Source organism: Vombatus ursinus, unplaced genomic scaffold (assembly GCF_900497805.2).
Source record: "Vombatus ursinus unplaced genomic scaffold, bare-nosed wombat genome assembly UNPS02014772.1, whole genome shotgun sequence".
NCBI lineage: Eukaryota > Metazoa > Chordata > Mammalia > Diprotodontia > Vombatidae > Vombatus > Vombatus ursinus.
The window spans coordinates 6,497,847-6,519,039 of NW_020954550.1; positions in this window are offsets into that span (position 1 = coordinate 6,497,847).

Consider the following 21,193-nt stretch of genomic DNA (forward strand, 5'->3'; position numbering starts at 1 on the left):
ACACACACATTCATATATACACACGTATGTTTATACATATAAACACATATATGCATGTATGTATAGACAAACATGTATATATACATGTGTGTACATGTAATTTTCACATTATATATGTATATATATATATATATAATATATTTAATCACAGACATGCTCTTATCTTCATTGCATGGCTTGTTTTAAACAGAAGAAGAATGCAAACTGTTGGTCCTGAAGCCACATTTCCTGGAGTCTGTCTTTCATTTTTCCTTCCTAAGAGAGCATTTACTGCTTAATTCCGTATTGAGGAGGGAGCGGGGTAGTGGGTAGAAAAAGATCTCAGGATCATAGATCTAATGCTGGAATGGACTTTTGAAGTCATCTGGTTGAACCCTTTCATTTTTGAGATGAAGAAATTGAGGACCTCAGAGAAGCAAAGTGACTTGGCCCAGGCCCCATAGAAGTAAGTGGTAGATCTGGAGTTAAAGCAATATCTTATTATTCCTCATATTGGGAGACATCATATAACCCAATAAGTTATCATTTTAATCTGCTCAGCAACTTGCAGACCCATCCCAGGCTGCATTTTCCATTAGATGATCTCTATTCCGTCCCTTTGAATAGGCCTTGCCTATTTGACTTGGCAGTTATTTACAAGTAGAGGTTACTACCAGGGTTGAACCACCCCAGGGTGCTTGTTGGGTATTTCATTGATTGCTTGATTCATTCATTGATTCATTCAACAAACATTAATGAAGTAGTTCCTGGTAGAGAGCACTGTGTAAGGCACTCAGGGGAATGAAGAATAAGCTTCAGTCATGCATCACTCACCCTGGTTGGAGGTGACCCTGGACTCTCTCTGCCAGAAGTTGGTGTGACTGACACACCTGGAGAAGGATGGATCCTTTGGCCCATGGCAGCCAAAGAAGGCAGTGACCTTGAGAAGCTGACAATCTACCATCTGCCTGAAAAGCTGTGAAATAAGTTGAACTTTAGGTAGGTTTTGAGGGATAGAGATTGAGGTAGGAAAAAGAGGAAGGGAGGAAGCAGCAGTGGTTGGCAATACCTGGAAACTTGGCCCTGTGACCTGGCATCACAAAAAGTTATTCTGTCTACTTCATGGAGGCTATCCAGCCTTCAAGTGCCTAGTCAGCGTGGTTTTCTTCACTTGGTCTAATTTGATTCCCCATCCCCACCTTCCTTCTAAGATGACTCATTGATTAGGGTCATCCTATGCCTTCCTACTCTATCCCCTACCTTCAGAGATCCAGATGAATCATTTTTTCCATTGAGATTATGTCATGATTGACTCGATTCCATCTATAAAGAAAATGGGTGGAAGAAATCTGAGCTTCCTGCTTGGGAATTCCAAACTTACTTTAACCATATTTATTTTCTTCTATGAACCAACCCTCACTGATGGGGGGCAATTAAAGAAATAGCAAGATATCATCTTTCATAACAGGCAGAGAATACTCCTTTTTTTTTTTCATCTTAGGGTGGGTTAAAAGTAGGAAATATTTTCAAGTCAAGACCCACATCTTAACTTTCAAGTATACTTCATTATTCTTTTGTAGACTGGTACTTAATCTTTTATTGTTGATTATTCCAAGTGATGTAGTTGGTAAATCTGATTTCAAGACTTTGCTCTTCTAACCAGCAGCTTGACTTTAAGCAATTTGTTAAATTTCTCCGAGCCTCAGTTTCCTCATCTATAAAATGGGGATGCATCTTTCCTGGATCACAGCATTTTATGAGTACCAAAGAAGAAAATCTGTGAAAGCACTCTATAAGTACAAAGGTCCCAGGAGAGAGACTGGAATGTGTGTGTGTGTGTGTGTGTGTGTGTTCATCAGGGTTCATCAGGGGAGATGCATAGAAGAAGTTAAGCTTGATCTGGCCTTGAAGGAGGGGTAAGGTTTGAACAGGCAAGGAGGAGGGGAAAGAGTTGACCCAGGGTTTCCTCATCCATAAAAAAGGGTTAATAATAGCATCTGTCACATAGAGTTATTGTGAAGCTTAAACAAGACGATGTTTGTAAAGTACCTGGAAAACTTTAAAGTACTATATAAAAGTATCCTATTACTACCTAGCATGGTCCTCTACCATAGGCCCTTGGAATACTGAGGAAAATATATTCTCCTTTCCTGCCCCTCTTGTCACTATCTTGGAGCTTAATGTCCCTATTCTACTCCATCCCTACTCTCCTCTTTCCCCTAGAGGACTGAAGAAAGCTCTGTCTCAAACATCTTGAGGTCACTTCACAAACTTCTGCTACCTCTTAAATCATATCATTCTTTCAGCTACAGTCATTCCTTTGAGAGGCAATACGATGGAATACTAAGAGTTGATATAGTTTATATAGTACTTTAAGTTTGGCAAAGCACTTCCTTTTCTGTATTCGGTGGTGGACGAAAGGGAGGAATTTGATTAGGGAGTCTTTGATTGAATTAAAGAATACTCCAGTCAACCTAATGAAATTGAAGAACGTGGGCCATTTTAGTCCCTGATCTAAATGAAGAGTGTTCCAATAAAGCTAATGGAGCATAGAAACCACCTAGTGACTGACTGGCTAAAGAATCAGGGCCCATAAAAGAAAGCTGGCCATCCTCTTTGGGGGCTTTTAACTCTTAAAAAAAACCAACCCATTATTTATTTTTAAAATTAATTTTTTTAAAATTTTGAGTTCCAAATTCTCTCCCTCCCTCTAGCCTCTCCCCAACCCAAACAATATGATATCAGTTGTATAGTTAAGTCATACAAAACAAATTTCCATATTGCCCATGTTGCAAAAGAAAACACACACACATACACAAAAACCAAGAAAAATATAGAAAGTGAAAAAAGTATGCTTTGATCTTTATTCAGAGTTTATCAGTTCTCTCTCTGGGGGTATACAGCATTTTTCATCATGGCTTCTTTGGAATGTCCGTCATCATTGTCTTGATCAAAGTAGCTGGTGATTGTTAAATGTTCTATGTTCTGTTCCTATGTTCAATGTTCTTCTGATTCTGCTCACTTCACTTTGCATCAGTCATACAAGTCTTCCCAGGTATTGCTGAGAGTATCCTGCTCATCATTTCTTATAGCACTAATAGTATTCCATCACAACCACATACCACAACTTGTTCTGCCATTTCCCAAATGATGGGCATCCTCTCAATTCTTTGCCATTTCAAAAAGAGCTGCTATAAATATTTTTGTAAAAATGGGTTCTTTTCCCATTTCTTTGATCTCTTTAGGATACAAACCTAGTAGTGGCATTGTTCTTTCAAAGGGTATGCACAGTTTTATAGTCCTTTAGGCATAGTTCCAAATTCTTCTCCAGAATGGTTGTACTAGTTCATAACTCTATCATCAGTTCATTAGCATCCCATTTTTTCCACATTCCCCTCTAGCATTTATAATTTTACCTTTCTGTCATGTTAGCTAATCTGATAAGTGTGCAGTGGTACCTCAGAGCCATCGTAATTCGCATTTCTCTAATCAATAGTGATATAGAACATTTTTTATATGACTCTTGATAGATTTGATTTCTTCTTCTGAAAACTGTCTGTTCATATCCTTTGATCATTTGTCAGCTGGGAAGTGGGAACACTTAACTTGTATGGATTTGCTTTTAAACTTTTCCCTTGTACTTTCTTCTAACATGCAGCAAGAAAATGGGGAAGGATTTTTCCCTTCCCTCCAGCAGAAACAATGACTCTTTAAAACAGAGGCACACGACCATGTGAGACATATGCTTGCACATGACCCAAGAAGAGGGTCTTCCAACACCCTAACCACCTTCTCTATAGAGGATTTTGAGTTCCCTAACCACTTTAATCTTAAGGTCTTGCCTTCTAGCAAAGAAGGGAGATTTCCTGAGCTGCTCCAGCTTTGAGAGTAGCCTCTTTTATAACTCCAAGTCCAGGTGTTTATGAATTTGAGAGTTGAAGCACTGAGTACTCCAGAGAGATAATATTTTCTGGTGCTTTCTGCTACTTGGAGAAGAAACAAGATAGTTCACTTGGTTTCTGTGGTGCATACTACTTGGAGAGCAAGGCCAATGAGTTACTTAGAAGAGATCCAATGAAGAATATATGCCAGGCACTGTGCTAAGCATTTAACAAACTTTATCTCATTTAGTAGCCCTCACAACAACCTTGGGAAATGGTGCTGTTATGCTTCCCATTTTTCAGATGAGGAAACTGAGGCAAGCAGGGTTAGATGACCTCTCCAGTGTCACACAGTTAGTAAGTGTCTGAGACTGGATTTGAAATCATGTGTTCTTGATGCCATTTCCAGCTATCTAACCACTGTATAACCTAGCGAAGAAGGTGATTTCCTTGTACAGCAATTTACAAAGTGTGTTTGCCTGTTTGGGGGCAGTCTAACCACCTCGTGGTACTTTGAGTCTTGAGGAGACTATAGAGAACTTTCTGGGAAAGAAGGACTCACTGAAATGACAGAAGACTGCCCTAAAAGAAAGTTCAAATCAAATTTCTTTCTGGTATGATGGGAGCTGATTGGTTATTTGACTGCTGTGGAGTGAAATTAAGGTCATCTCATATCCAATAATCATATGGTATGTTGTGCATCTATATAGAATTTGGGGGCCCTGCCATCCATACTGAAAAACTATAAATTTGAGCTAAGAATTTCAGTTTGGAAACTGGATTAATCCTGGTGGGGGCAATGAGACAAATGAAAAGAATTTGATGCCTTAGGATGGGACATAGCCCATGTGAACCCCAAATCTTGAAGGGTCCCGGGACATAGGTTATACACACATGGTCTCATTTGATTCTTACAACAACCACGTGAGGTAGAATTGGAAAGTTATTAACCCTATTTTACAGATGAGGAAACAGGCTCAGAGGCAGTGATTTGCCCATGGTTACATAATGTTGGAGGTAATAATTCATACTTTAGTTTCTTCTGACTCCAGACCTAGTGCCCTTAACTTATCTCCATACTTCTATTTCTATAGTCAATGTCCATACCAATGAGGTATCCCATACTTCGTACCCCATCCTCTCTCTCTCTCTGTCTGAGGCTGGATTTAAACTTAGGTTTTCCCAACTCCAGGCTGGGCATTCTAGCCACTGTTCCACCTAGAGGCCCTAGTGGATAGAGTGCTGGGCTTGAAGTCAGGAAGACTCATCTTCCTGAGTTCAAATCTGGCCTCAGACACTTACCCTCTGTGTGATCCCGGGCAAGTGACTTTAACCTATTTGCCTCAGTTTCCTCATCTGTAAAATGAGTTGAAGAAGGACATGAAAAATCCATTATCTTTGCCAAGAAAACCCCAACTGGAGTCATGAAGAGTCAGACAACTGAAAAACAACTAAACAGCAACACTCTAGATCAATGCACATTGACAACAGAGTTTTTTCCTTCTGTACTTTTAAAGAATAAATAACATCTACAGCATTAAACCAAGCTAGATGAATATTTAAGTGCTCTTCTAAGCAAACCAGAGTAACATTATTTCTCAGAAAGAGCTAGCTTTTAATGAATCTCAGCTGAACTGACTTTAATGAACTTCAGTGGAAACTAAGCTTTTAACTTCCGACACTGTGTTCAGTGGGAATTCATAATGCTAGATACAAATTAAATAAGATCCTCAACACTGAAATAAACAAACAAACACTCATGACTTCTTCGATCCGCATCTCTAGTCTTTCATCCTATCACAATCCATTATGGCAGCCAGGCTTTGTCAAGCCAGTTGGGAACCAAAGGAAAAAGCCAGCCTTGGGCAGAATGATGAAATAGAATTGTATTCTCAGAACTTTGTTAGACTACTCTGGTCTACTACTTCTCTCCAGTGGGTTGTCCTCTCTTATGTCTCTGCAAGTTGCCCCTTCACTGATGGGGCAACAAACATTATACTCCCAACTTTTATATGATTCAGCACTTTAAGTGACTTTAGAGGTGATTTAGGTACAGGGATGTCAGACTCAAGGTCCCCTGCCATATCCCAAGTGCCACAGGAACCAGATTAAAATGTAATTGAAAAATGTTTAGCAAAATAAAGAGAAATACAATACAATGCAGATAATGTTAATATGCGCTTTTATAAGTCAATATGCTTTTCTATTTAAGTTTGACACCACTGAAGGGTAAGCCCCTCATTTTTCAGTGAAGAAATTGAAGGTCACAGAGGTTACATAAAGATGCCGTGGAAAGAAAGGTAGTCAATTAAAAAAAAGGCATACATCAATACCATCATAGCTCCATTGAAAGATGGAAATATTAGATACTCATTAACCAAAAATACCAAATGACTTATTAGAAAAATCAAATAATATGGCAAGGGTTATGACCAGGAAGAACTTGGATGTTATAAAAGGTGTCAAATATACAAATCTGCATCATGAATTTATTATTTGCACAAATATTGAAATGTTAAGTGACCATCACTGTATAGCTGTCATATTATACATCACAAATATTTTTCAACCCTTTGCATTATGCTAAAACACAGTTACTAATCTTTAATATAATGCATTGTCAGTGCTTAACATTAAAACTGGTGTGAACATAGCATTACATAACACCATGATGACAGCTAAAGCTTTAATTATACAGATAATGAACACAGTCTCAACTAAATTAAAATCCTAGGTACACTAGATGCATGTGTTGCCTGATGAAAACATGCAAAATAGGCTACTTATACCTGAGCAAGAGGATTATATTTTTCAAATCTTAAAACTCTGAAAAGGATATTACTAACATACAATAGTCACTCCAAACTAAAACAATTAATTACTGACTTGTCAGTACACAGTGCTATATTGGACAATGTCATATGTTCCAATGAGATTTTTTTTTTTCTAGGACTCACACTAATTAAGCACTTTAGGCTACAGAATTTTCTTTTAGGCCTGTCTTCTGGTTCTTTTAATTACCTACACTGCAGATCTTTGGCAGAAATTCCACTGGCATCAGTGAAAGCAACGGTGGAAAAAGTTATATAGAGTTCTGCTTTGACAGCAAGAAGACTGTTGTTGATGGACTTGCAGGTTAAGATGTATGACCTATTCAATGTAAAGTACTGCATTTTGGAGATGGTCTTTGCCAACTAAAAAGCCATAGCTTTTCTATCATCTCCACCAAATATCCACTCCTTTTGCTTAATCAATGACTTTCCTTTAGGAGCCCCAGGCCATTCCCTGATACCATCTCATTAATCATCAAAAGGGAGACACTAGAGGCTAAGGTATTGCCTTCCTTCTGTAGGTGAGAAAATTGAGGTATGAAGGGTAAACCTTAGAGAATTTGTTGAGCTGTCAGAGAAAATAAAAGTTTATTTCTTCTAAGAAAAAAAAAATAAAGCCAGTGGCAGGGTTAGGATTCAAATCAAGGTTCTCTGATTCCAAACTCTATTCAATTAGCAGCTCATGTAATAAATTGAAATCAAATGAAAATATTTATGAAACCACTACTATATGCTAGAATCTAGGAAAGACACAAAGTTTCAAAAAGACATGATTGCTGCCCTCCTGAAGCTTATGCTTTAGTTGGGAGAGAAAACAGCATTAAAGGGAACCTAAATTTGCCATATTACATGGTAATGTGCCCAAAGTCGTAGAGCTGGAATTCAATACTAAAATTCTCATATGACAAAACCTAGGTCCTCTCATTTCAAATGTAGTTTTGTTGCTCCTATCCCATAGTTTTTGAGTCCCATAGTGCCTAGCTGTTACTGGAGTGTATTAGAGGCAGCTAGGAGACACAATGGATAAAATGCTAGACCTGAAGTCAGGAAGATCTGAATTCAAATTTAGCCTCAGACCCTTAGTAAGTGTGTGACCCTGGGCAACTCACATAACCTCTGTCTGCCTCAGGTGCCTCATCTGTAAAATGGGATAATAATAATAACGATGATGATGATAATAATAATAATAATACATCCCAGGGTTGTTATGAGGACCAAATGAGATTAAAATTTGTGGTGTACTTAGTACAATGCCTGGCACATAGTAGGCACTATATCAAAGTTTACTCCCTTCCCCCCAGAGTAGAAACTACTCTGTGCCCCATTTCTTTTCTCCTTTATCACTTTTGTTGTTGTTCATTTGTTTCAGTCATGTCCGACTCTTTGTGACCCCATTTGGAGTTTTCTTGGCAAAGGTATGAGAGTGGTTTTTGCCATTTCCTTCTCCAGCTCATTTTATAGACAAAGAAACTGAGGCAAACAGGGTTAAATGACTTGCCCAGGGTCACCTGGTTAGTAAGTGTGTGAGGCCAGTTTTGAACTCATGAAGATGAATCTTGCTGATTCCAAGTCCGGCACTCTATCCACTGCACCATCTAGTTGCCCTCTTTTATTACCACAGGGATGCATTCAGAGAGTCTTACATACCATCTATATACCTTCAAATTTTATAAGTGAGAAAACTAAGATTCAGACAGGTTAATTGATTGGGCTCAATCACCTAGTTAATAAGTAGAAGAGGTAGGATTCAAACCCATGCGCTCTCTGACCAAACTCTGCCATACTACTTAATCAGGCTGGGTGATGCCCAAACTCTAAAGGAATAGGGACTGCATCTGTGATTTCATGGGTATCGGGTACTTCAGCAAGAGGAAGCTTTCTTTACCAATGTTGGGCATCATTTCCTGTGGAATTTATGATCTTTTAGAGTGCTGCCTGGGGACACTCAAATGTTAGGTGACCGGTCTAGGGTCCCACCACTGGTATATGTCCAAGGTGGAACCTGAACCCAGGTCGTTTAGGCTTTATCACCATGGTGCCTCTCAAAAAGCCATGATCTAAGCAAAGTTTCTTGGGGTCTTCCTTGGCTCCATGATTCTCTGAGCCCATGCTCAAATTTGCTACTCTAGCCTAGCACCAAAATAAAGAAGACCCTTCCCAGGCCTAGCTACAATATTTTTTAACACCAGCCAGACCCAGGTAGGCTAACACCAGCTCCTCTCTCCCTTCTAGGACTTAAAAAAACTATGAGATGTTAACAATATTGCATTTGGAATAAGAGAACCAGGGGGATGGGAATAGACTTTGATATAGTCACAAGAAAATTTTAGTATTGAATTCCCATCAGAAGCATAAGAGACTAAGCAGATTTTGATGTTCATACGCACTTCATTTCAATAGGGTTTAGGGTTCAAAGAGTAGGCCTTACAGGCCAATCTGCATAGCTTCCAAAAATTTTGGAAATCAAATGGCTACTTACTAAATGACTTCTCTCCACCCTCTTCTCCTTAACTAAGGGGACCAGACTGTTAAGGAAATACACAGATGTAAAGGTGAGTAAAGCCACACCCAGAAAATGCACAAAGATACCCTCTCCTTTGTTGGACAACTCTCTCAACTGGTAACTCTCAAACTTAAGTAAAGTCTCGGGTGGAGGTAGTGGAGGAAAAATATTCAAGACCTTTATAAATACTCCTGGGGGGGGGGGTGGAGGAGGAGGTAGGCTTTGGTTTTCTGCTGTAAGATATACCTGAGCTCCTCACTGTTCTTCTTTGCTGACCTCAAACTGATCACTGCTCCTGGCCTTGTTTTGAGTGGCTTAGTGTTAATTGTTCCTGCAAACATAAATGGACCCCTATCTTTTCTTCCCAATTAAAAAATATGCCCGAATTCATTTATCATTACCCCCGTATTCTAGCATCAGCCACAGAGAGGATAATTCAATAAGCAGAGGATAGAAACGATGGTCATCCAGGCCCAAGATGTACATTTGCATGACAAGGGGACCACTCAGCAGGGACTTCTCTGCCTCCTCCTTCCCTTTCCCCATTTGACTGCAAAGTAGCATGAGCCAGGAGGGAAGAGGAAAAAGAATGAAGAAAAGCAAAAAGCAGACAGAGAGTCATAATTTTCAGTTTCCATAGCCTTTCCACTGAGGTCTGACTTCCTTTTATCCTCAGAGATTTGGCCTCAGAGGAAGGCTTCTTCTCCTTGTCTCTTTGTTTGACTGAGGGTGTGGGTACTCTCACCCTACCACTGGATTGATGCCCTTAGGGTTCTAGTCAGTCCTGCTCCCCTCATGTACACAAATCACTCTGAACTGATCTACCATGCAAGTATTTGGGTTACCTGCCTCTATGGGTATTTTCTTTCCCAGGTTCCTCCAGGGCTGTAGCTAAGTGATACAGTGAGTAGAGTATGGAGCCTACAGTCAGGAAGACCTGTGTTCAAATGTGATCTGAAACACTTCTTAGCTCTGTAACCCTGGCCAAGTCATTTCATCTCAGTTTTCTCAACTATAAAATGGGCATTAAAATAGCATCTACCTCCTAGGCTTGTTGTAAGGAACAAAGGAGATAATAGTTGCACAGTGCCTGGAACATAGTAGGTTCTCAACATGTCCTTATTTCCTTCCTCTTGGCTTCTCCCTTAATCTTTTGTTAAGACTTTGTCCAGACCTATAGCTTCTCCTTTTTCTCCTGGAGGTAGACATTTGGGGTTGTAAGTCTATATCTTTCCCTCCTTTATGACTGGCTCTTAAGTTCATAGAACATTAGCTCAGTGGTAAGCTCATTTAGAGATGTCATACTCTCATCGGGAGTAAGTTCCTAATCCTAGAGTAACCCTTTTAGAGTGGGTGAAGTCACCTTCCCCTTCCCACCCCAGCTTGAGGTCATTACTCTGCTTCCTAGGGTCTTCTCATAACTTTACCCTCTTAGGCACTGGGCTGGCACTGAGGGCTTCCTGTCTCTACTTCCCCATGGGCTCTCTCTTGGTGAAAGCCGAATTGAGCTTCTTCCAATTCATGGGAAAAGGTCCCTTCCAATTTTATATCCAAATAATCATAGGTTTGTATAGGTTCCCAAAGTGGGCAATACCACCCCCTGAGTGGCACTGGAAAGATATAGGCAGGGAGGTAATAGCCTTGAGTGCAATTGGAAGGTGTTGAAAAAAATAAGGGGGTAGTGGAAGCATAAGGAAAGAAGAGAGGAGAAGAAAATTTTGAAAAACTGTTCATACATATTTCATCTGTTATGTAGCAGAGTTAAAGTAGTGATTACATTATTTTCCAAATAAATACACAAAATGCAAGTTACAACCTGTCAGTGATCAAGTCTGCCAACAGGTCTTAACAAGCAAGCGTTGGCAGGCAAGTGTGTCGTGCATTGTGGGGAAGTCCAGTACGCATGAGCAGAAATATGTGTGTCTAATGACTTGTTTACAATACTATACTACACAGTTACATGATGCAATATTGCATCATCAAAATTTCAATGTGGGAAAAAACCCCACAAATTTACAAATTTAAAAATGCATCATTTAAAAATTTTTAAATGATGCAAATTTTAAGAAAAACCATTAAAGGGTTAAATAAAGTAGATTTCCAGTAGGGGCACTGAGTAATTTTTTTTTTTTTTGAAAAAAGGTCAGTAGGCCAAATAAGTTTGGAAATCTCTGGTTTAGTGAAACCATATGATCCTCAGAATTTGATCTAGAAGAAACCTTAGAGACAATTTAGCTCAACCCCCTCATTTGGCAGATGAGTGATAATGATAATAATAATAATAACCAATGTTTACATAGCATTTAACTGCTCTGCATACATCATCTCATCTGGTCCGCACAACAACCTTGGGACACAGGTACTATCATTCTCCTTATTTTATAGATGAAGAAACTGAGGCCGAGAGAGTTTAAGTTGGTTTGGTCAGGGTCACTTAGCTAGTAAGTGTCTAAGGTGAGGTTTAAATCTAGTTCTCCCTGACTCTAGGTCCAATACTGTCTTTTATGTCTTCTCTATGTACATTATTTCATTTGATCCAGAAATTGATTTCTCATAAGCAGAATGTGACTGACTCCCAGAATCTGAATGTTTCAATAGCCCAATGGCTTCCCTTTGGCAGAAGTTTCTCTCATCTCACAGTTGGGGAATTTCTTTAAAAAAGTTTTCAGGGTTCTTACTTCATCCTTTCTTCTACTACCACAGCAATCTCCTCCTCTGTTAACATTGTAGCCAGTGTCAGAGTTTAGATCTTCCAGTGATTCTCCAAAGCAATCAGGCTGGGATAGTGGTCCCCCACACTGCTTTGAAATGAGATTCCTAAATGAAACTAATTAAGCTCCCTGCTGCCTCCCAAATCATGGAGTCTCTAGTTCAATTCCTCCAGAAGATTTCCCTATTCCTTCACAGCCATCTTTCCCTATTCTCAGACCTGATTAGGTAATGTGTTATAATCACATAAACATGATTGTCAAGGATAGATACAGACAGATAAGCGTGTGTGTGTGTGTGTGTATGTGTGTGTGTGTGTGTGTGTGTGTGTGTGTGAGAGAGAGAGAGAGAGAGAGAGAGAGAGAGAGAGAGAGAGAGAAACAGAGACAGAGACGGACAGACAGATAGACAGAGAAAAGTAGGAACAGAGAGGGAGGGAGAGAGGCAGAGAGGAGAGAAACAGAGAGGAAGAAAGAAAGAGCGGGAGATAGAAGGCAAGGGAGAGGGAGAGAGAAAGGAGAAATAAGGAGAGAGGGAAAGAAAGAGGAGGGAGAGAGAGAGAGAGATGGAAGAAATAGATGGGTAAAGCATTTTTAAAGTACTTATATGTGCTAAGCATTGGAAATACAAACAAAAGCATGCTAGATAGTCCCTGCCCTCAAGGAGCTTACATCCTAACAGACAATAGACAACACCTAAAAAAGAACTGGAAAGAAGAAAGGGAATCACTGTAAAGGTATATACACAGGTAATCACAGCTTTTTCCCATTACCACCTCAAAAAGAAGACTCACTATGTTACTGATTCCAAATCATATATTTGAATTTTAATAGGGAGTAGTGAAGAAGGTACTTTTCAAAATCACACCACTTTCATACTAACAAACTAGAAATAGTGAGTGCCCATTGAATGGGCATTCCGGGGAATGGCTAAACAAATTGTGATGTATGAATATAACTGATTTTTACAATCAAGGTTGGCTGTAATGAGATGGTACATGGAAAGTGAGATGGTTGTAGAAGAGAACGTGCTGGATTTGGAGGAATTGGGTTTGAATCTCAGCTCTGCCTGCTAGTATGTGTGAGACCATAGACAAGCCGCATCCCTTCTCTGGGCCTCAGTTTCATCATTTGACTGATGGATGAAGGCCCCTTTTGTGGGAGAGGGAGAGATTTCTTTAGGGATCCAGAAATATGACGTGTCACAGTTCTCCTCAACCACCCAGCATTGTCTGCCTTGGAGGACAGTGGGGCAACACTTCACTTGCTTCTCTGAAAACCCTTCTGCACTCTTCACTCAATTAAAATTGCTCTTTTCAAAGTTACCAATGATATCTTAATTGTCAAATAAATCTAATGGCCTTTTCTCAATCCTCATCTTCCTTAACCTGTCTGCTGCACTGACCACAGCTGAACACCCCTTCCTCCTGGCTACTCTCTTTCTGAGTTTTCATGACTCTGCTCTTCCTTGGTTTTCCTCCTGTCTGACTACTCCTTTTCAGCCACTTTTCCTGGCCCAACTTATCAGGCCCCCTGACTTCTCTTTTCTGTCTATATTCTTAGTGACCTCATCAGCTCTCATGGGTTTAATTGACAAGATCTATATACCCAGCCCTAACCTCTCTCTTGAGCTCCAGTCAGGCATTTCTAACTTCCTATTGGACATTGCAAATTGGATGTTTCATAAGCATATCCAACTCACCATGTCTAAAAAATCGAGCTCACTTTCTTCTTCAAAGCCACTTCCTATCCAAACTTGCCTATTTCTGTTGAGAGCACTGACTATTCTTTTAGGCACCAGGTTCACAACATCAGCTTTATTCTTTACTCCTCACTCTTCTTCACCCCCTATATCCAATCAGTTTCGGAATCTTTTTGCTGTCCCCCTCCTCTCTACGCAAAACCAGTGATCACACCAGCCCAGGCCCTCATTACCTCTCACCTGGCCTATTGCAATGAACTTCTAAGTGATTTCCAGCCTCAAGTTTCATCCCTTCCAAACTAGCCTACACACAGTTGCTTTGAATACAGTCAGAATAGCACACTCTCCTAGGTAAATGTGGAGAGATTTCTCACCAGTAGCTTGGTCATTTAGAGATGAAGTCTTCGGCCATGGTAATTTGCCTTCAAGTATAGGTCTTACCATGTCACCCTTCTACCCCCACTCCTCCAAACACTCAATAATCTCTGTTGACTCTATTATAAAATACATTCAACTCTGTTTGACTTTCAAAGACCTTTACAACCTGGCCCCAATATGCCTTTTTAATGCATCACTCCCCTTTCTGTATGGGTAGGTAGGTGGTGCAGTGGATAGAGTACCAGGATTGGAGTCAGGAAGAACTGAATGTAAATCCAGCCTCTGACACTTACTAGGTATGTGACCCTAGGTGAGTCACTTAACCCTGTTTGCCTCAGTTTCCTCATCTGTAAAATGAGCTGGAGAAGGAAATGGCAAACCACTTCAGTATCTTTGCCAAGAAAATCCCAAATGGGGTCATGAAGAATTGGATTTGGCTGAAACAACTAAACAACAACAACCTTTGAATATTCTGTGGTCCAGGCACAGTGACCTTTTCTCTGCTCCTCACAAATGACATTCCGGTCTTTCATCTCTTTACATTTGCATTGACCATGTTCCATGCATATGGCTACAGGTTCCCCCTCCCCATCTGAATTTAGGGAGACATTACCTTAGGACAACTGTCTTTTCTTTTATTATTACAGAGTCACCAAACATTTATTAAGCTCCTTCTTCTCTTCTCTTGAATTTTCACATTTTTACCTTCATTCTTGCATTCTACCTCTGAGGCTTTGGGATTCAGGAAAGGGGAAAGAAAAGGTTTCTAAAATCAGGGAGGCAGAAGCATCCCAAGGAAGGTCCTATGCAGGAGCACCTTCTCCCTGGTGATCCAGAGTAGAGTAATAGAGGACTGCTCAGTCTCTTATAGTCCCTGGGCTACCTTCTCTCTGCTGAATAACCAGAAGTTCTTCAGGGTAGCGCATCTGAAGGGTCACTTACTATTAGCATTCAGGGGACCAGTTCACAGAGCCTCTCCCCTACCTCTGGGCCGATGCAGAGTTTGGGTCTTTGGAGCTTTGTCCTTTCCCTGAAGAGTAGTGACATAATTAAGCTGCTTCCCACCTCCACCCCATCCTGCCTTTAGTCTCATAATCCTGGAGATCCCTTCAGACTCCAATTGGTCATAGTTTCACATCCCACCCTCACGAAGTCCTACCCCACCTAGCCTTTCCTCTGCCTTGTTATTGAGAGGAGTATAAGTATATCATTCCCTGCTCTTGGGTAAATTTCCCACCCTTGGGCATTTTTGCCTTCCTGAGACAAAGCCCTTTCTCCTGCCCTAATTGTGTTTCTGAAAATAATCACCACCTCTTCCTCTCCTCTGTGGAAATTTCAGGACCATCAGACTGCTCCAAGTATAGTACCTTTAGAACTGTGACAACATTTTCTCAACTTGCTTCTCAGTAAGCCTTTAAGTTTTGCATAATTATATTCTTTTCATTCATCTAAGATCTACTCTTGTCAGATTGTGGAAAAAAATGTTGCACACAGCCCTCCCTCTGCTCTGGTTAGAATCTAGTTGGTTTCTTTCCCTGCCCACCTCCCCCACCATGCCGCTCTGTCCCTTTGCCACGCTGAATTGCAACAGCGATTGCCACACGGCCTCCCTCCTTCTTTCCCTCCCTCAGCCTGCTGTTGCTCAGGGTGCTCTGTACTCCTCGTTCTTTATGCTTTCTCTCAGTCTTAATCAGCTGTAACTTGTGGGGAGCCATGATGTTTTCATTGTTTTGGAGGCTGGGGTTGGCTCAGGAGATGGCTGGAGCTCTCTCTGCTAGAGGCAACAATGGTTATTGAGGTCCAAGGCCATTGGAAGTGACTGTCAAACCCAGAGGCACGAGTGAGACTCAGGATCTGACCTGTTTGTGCCAAGGACACCAAGAAATGTGCTGAGAGACAACTGGCTGGGGGCTCAGGGGACTCTGAGTTGGGAGTGGGGGTGGGGCAATACAGAATCCCTGACATGACTCAGTTTGAGGCTTCAGTTTGTGAAAACTACTTACTTCCATTTCTTGAAGCTCATCATGGGCTTGAAATACATTTTTCTTTCCTTTAATTTTGCCTTTAAAAATATGTCCGAGGTATACAGGCTACATTGGATTACTTGCCTTCTCAATTGCGGGAGGGGGAAGGAAGAGGGAGAGAATCTGGAACTCAAAAATTTTAAAGGACAAATGTTGGAAATTGTTTTTATATGTAACCAGAGAGGAACTAAAATATTAAAATTTTTAAATGACCTCAAAAATAAATAAATGAACAAATAACAAATGAACGAATAAATAAATCAATGAATGAAAGAAAAAATAAATGAAATGAAACGTCAGAGGCAATGTAGCATAGTGGCTAGAAATTCAGCGTTGGAGTCAGGATGACTGTGGTTCAATCTCACCTCTGACATCCTGGCTATGGGACCCCAGTCAAGTTGCAGTGTGCTTTGAACTCTCTGAAACTTTAAATTGAAGAAGAGAATACCAGATGTTCTTTGGTAGAGGAAGTTTCCAATACCAATGAAATCACAGGGCTGGTCTCTATCTATTTATATCTAGTATATCCGTCTCTATCTCGATCATCTCTAGCTCTATCTAGACACACATACACATAAACTTTGAGATTCGCTGCTCGTTTGACCGACTATCTTCCTCTACCAGCTCAAAGAGATGCTCATTGCACAATCATCAGATCCAGTGATTAAAAACTAACGCATTTCAACTCAATTTAATTCAAAGAACATTTATTAAACACCTGCTGTATGCTAGGCTCTGGGGATACAAGGACAAAAAAAAAATGGTTTCTACATGCTGGGTTTCAATGCTTGGCTTAATTACTTGGCTTCACCCGTGGAGTTGCTAACCTTTTTTTCTAGGCAGGTTCATTTTGGATCTTCCTCTATAAGGCTGATTTTGGGGTCTAGATTAATGTTTCCTGAACTAAATTGTATTGTGGGTTTATAAATGCAGTAAGAAATTGTTGAGTTAACTTGAAAGAACTTCTCTGTCCTTTGACTGCTGGTTCCCTGGCTGAGAAAGCTGAGAAGAAGGAAAGCATTGGGGTTGAGAGGACCAGTTCGTAGAATGAGGAGGAGGAGGACATGAAATCAGTTTTCAAAGTTGATCAATTTTAAGAAACAAGGAACTATGGTAATAAAAGCTTTACATTCTGGTAAAAATGTGCCACAGACTTGTCACTGGGAAACATTTGTCTGGTAGACAGAAACTTTACCAAGTAGAGGAAGAATTGGGTTTTAACTCTGAGTTTGAATTTAAGCCAATTTGTTCAACATTTAATTTCTTTTTTTAAAGACAGGGTTAATATCTATGTGAACATCAACTTGAAGTCACTTCACACACACACACACACACACACACACACACACACACACACACACACTAACGGCCAGGAATATAGCTAGGCAAATAAGAAAAATAAAGACCTTGCCCTTCCACTCCCCCAGGCTTAGCTTTGTCTCTGTACCTTTCTTATGCCTTTTTATCTGCCAGGAAGAGCCAAAGGAGTTTAGAGGCTATTGGTCTACTACTGTATGCCAGAGACTATGCTAGGAGCAGGGGATAAAAAGACAAAGATGCTTTCTTTTGTTTTTCTTTCTTCCTTTCTCTTTCTTTCTCCTCCTCCTCCTCCTCTTCCTCTTCCTCCCCCTCCTTCTCCTCCCCTCCTCCTCCCCTCTCCCCCCCACCTCCTTCTTCTTTTTGTAATTGAAGTTGAAAAAATTGAAAAATCCCAACCAAGTCTCAGAGATGTCAGGGATGATGGCCAGCTATTGTAGCCTTCAGAGATTAAAATCTAGTGTTATATTGAATGTTTATAGGGTAAAGTCATTAAACCCAAACCCAGTAATCAGAAAATTCAGTCATAAACAAACAAATAAACAAATAAAGGAATGAATGAGCAAATGAACGAATTAATAAATGAATGAATGGATTGATTAGATGATAGATTAGATGATAGACTGACAGAGACAGAAAACAAATGGGTAGACAGACAGACAAATAAGTAAATAAAAAAAAAATGAGCCCAAGGGCATTAGTTAACTGCAGAGACACTACTTTGCATCCTAGGAAGCTTCTTCGAGCCTGAAGCAAAAGAATCTTCTGCCTCCTAGCCAAGGCTATAGAAAAGAACAGACAAGCCACTTCATAAGGGAAAAAAAAGGCAAAAAATTTCCCTTCCTGTAACACTTCAGTTCCCTACATATTTCTGAAATGAAACCTATATCAAAAAAATTGTTGCAAAAATGTTTACTAAGTTTGATGTTTTCATTCTAATTTTGGCTGCATTAGTTTTGTTTCTGCAAAAGTGTTTTAACTTCATGTAATCAAAATTATCTATTTTACTCCTCTAATCTCCTGTATCTCATTTGATCATAAACTGTTCTGTTATCTATAAATCTGACAGGTACATTGTCCACATTTCCCTAATTTACTTATGCTATATAACCCTTCATATTTAAATAATTTATCCATTTTGACCTTATCTTAGTATACAATGTGAGAAGTTGGTCTTTGCCTAGTTTCTGCCAGTTTTCCAGTTTCCCCAGCAATTTTTGTCAAATGGTGAGTTCTTACCCCAAAAGTTTGGATCTTTGGGTTTATTAAACACTAGATTACTATGGTCATTTACTACTGCATATTGTGTGCCTAATCTAATCCACTGATCCATCACTCTATTTCTTAGCTAGTACTATATTGTTTTGATGATTACTACTTTGTAATATAGTTCGAAATCTAGAACTGCTAGGCCACCTTCCTTAACATTTTATTTCCATTGGATTCCCTTGATATTCTTCATTTTTTGTTCTTCCAGATAAATTTTGTTACTATTTTTTCTAGCCCTATGAAATAATTCTTTGGTAGTTTGATTGGTATGGCACTGAATAAGTAAATAAAATTAGGTAGAATTGTCATTTTTATTATATTGGCTCAGACTTCCCATGAGCAATTAACATTTCTCCAATTGTTTAGATCTGATTTTATTTGTGTGAAAAGCGTTTTGTAATTGTGTTCATATAATCCCTGGGTTTGTCTTGGCTTTAGATTCCCAAGTATTTTATATTGTCTATAGATACTTTAAATGGAATTTCTCTTTCTATTTCTTGCTGCTGGTTTTTACTGATAGTATATAGAAATGCTGATAATTTATATGGGTTTATTTTATATCCTGATACTTTGCTGAAGTTGTTAATTGTTTCAACTAGTGCTTTGGTTGATTTTCTAGGGTTCTCTAAGTATACCATAATGTCATCTGCAAAAAGTGATAGTTTTGTTTCCTCATTGCCTATTTTTGTTCCTTTTTCTTATTTTATTGCTATAGCTAGCTTTTGTAGAACAACATTGAATAATAATGGTGATAGTGGACATTATTGCTTCACTCCTGACCTTATTGGGAAGGCTTCAAGTTTATCTTTGTTACAGATAATGTTTGCTCTTAGTTTTAGATAGAAACTTCCTATAATTTTAAGAAAGGCTCCATTGATTTCCATGCTTTCTAGTGTTTTTAAGAAGAACTACTATTGTATGTTGTCAAAGACTTTTTCTTCATCTATTGAGATAATCATATGATTTTTGTTGGTTTTGTTATTGATATGGTCAATTATGCTGACAGTTTTCCTAATACCAAATCAGCCCTTCATTCTTGGTATAAATCTCACCTGGATATAGTCTATGACCTTTGTGATACACTGTTGTAATAGCATTTTATTTAAATTGTTTGCATTGAGATTCATTAAGCAAAATGGTTTATAGTTTTCTTCCTCTGTTTTTGTTCTTCCTGGTTTAAGGATCAGCACCATATTTGTTTCATAAAAGGAATTTGGTAGGACTCCGTCTTTACTTATTTTTAAAAATAGTATATATAGTATTGGGATTAGTTGTTCCTTATATGTTTGGTAGAATTCACTTGTGATTCCATCTGGTTCTGTGGATTTTTCTTAGGGAGCTCACTGATGGCTTGTTCAATTTCTTTTTCTAAGATAAGGTTCTATTTCCACTTCTGTTAACCTGGGCACTTTATATTTTTTGTGAATGTTCATCCATTTTTCTTAGATTGTCAGTTTTGCTGGCATATAATCGGGCAAAATAGCTCGTAATAGTTGCTTTGATTTCATCTTTATTGGTGATGCATTCACCCTTTTCATTTTTGATACTAATAATTTGGCTTTCTTCTTTCTTTTTTTAAATCAAATTAACTAATGGTTTATTTATTTTATTTTTTTTTATAATTTATTTATTCATTTACTTATTAGTTCAATAGTTTTTCCCCCTTACTTTCAATGTTATTAATCTCTCCTTTGACTTTCTAGATTTCCAATTTGGTGTTCAATTAAGGATTTTTAATTGGTTCTTTTTCTAGTTTTTTTTAGTGGCATGCTCAATTAATTAATTCATCTGCTCTTTTTTTCTTTTATTGATGTAGGCATTTAGAGATATAAATTTTCACCTAAGTACTGCTTTGGCTACATCCCACAAATTTTAGAATGTTCTCTCATTGTAGTCATTCTCTTTAATGAAATTATTGATTGTTTTTGTGATATGTTCTTTGACCTGCTCATTCTTTAGGATTAGATTATTTAGTTTCCAATTAGCTTTTAACCTGTACTTCCATGGTCCTATATCAAATGTAATTTTTATTGCATTATGGTCTGAAAGGGGAACATTTAAAATTTCTGCTTTTCTGTATTTGATTGTGATGTTTTTATAGCCTAATACATGATCAATTTTTGTGGTGCTATGTACAGCTCAAAAAAAGATATATTTCTTTCTGTTTCTATACAGTTTTCTCCAGAGGTCTACCATGTCTAACTTTTCTAAGATTCTATTCATCTCTCTGACTTCTTTCTTATTTATTTTACATTTATCTAACTCTGAGAAGAGAAGGTTAAGGTCCCCTGTTAGTAAAGTTTTGTTGTCTGTTTCCTCTTTTAATTCATTTAACTTTTACTTTAAGAATTTGGGTGCTATGCCATATATGTTCAGCATCAACATTACTTCATTGTCTATGGTTCCTTTTAACAAGATGCAGTGTCTTTGCTTATCTCTTTTACTTAGATTTATTTTTGCTTTTGCTTTGTGTGAGATCATGATTGCTACCCCTGCCTCTTTTACTTCAGCTGAAGCATAGTAGATTCTGCTCAAGCCTCTTATTTAAACTCTCTCTCTCTCTCTTTCTCTCTCTCTCTCTCTCTCTCTCTCTCTCTCTCT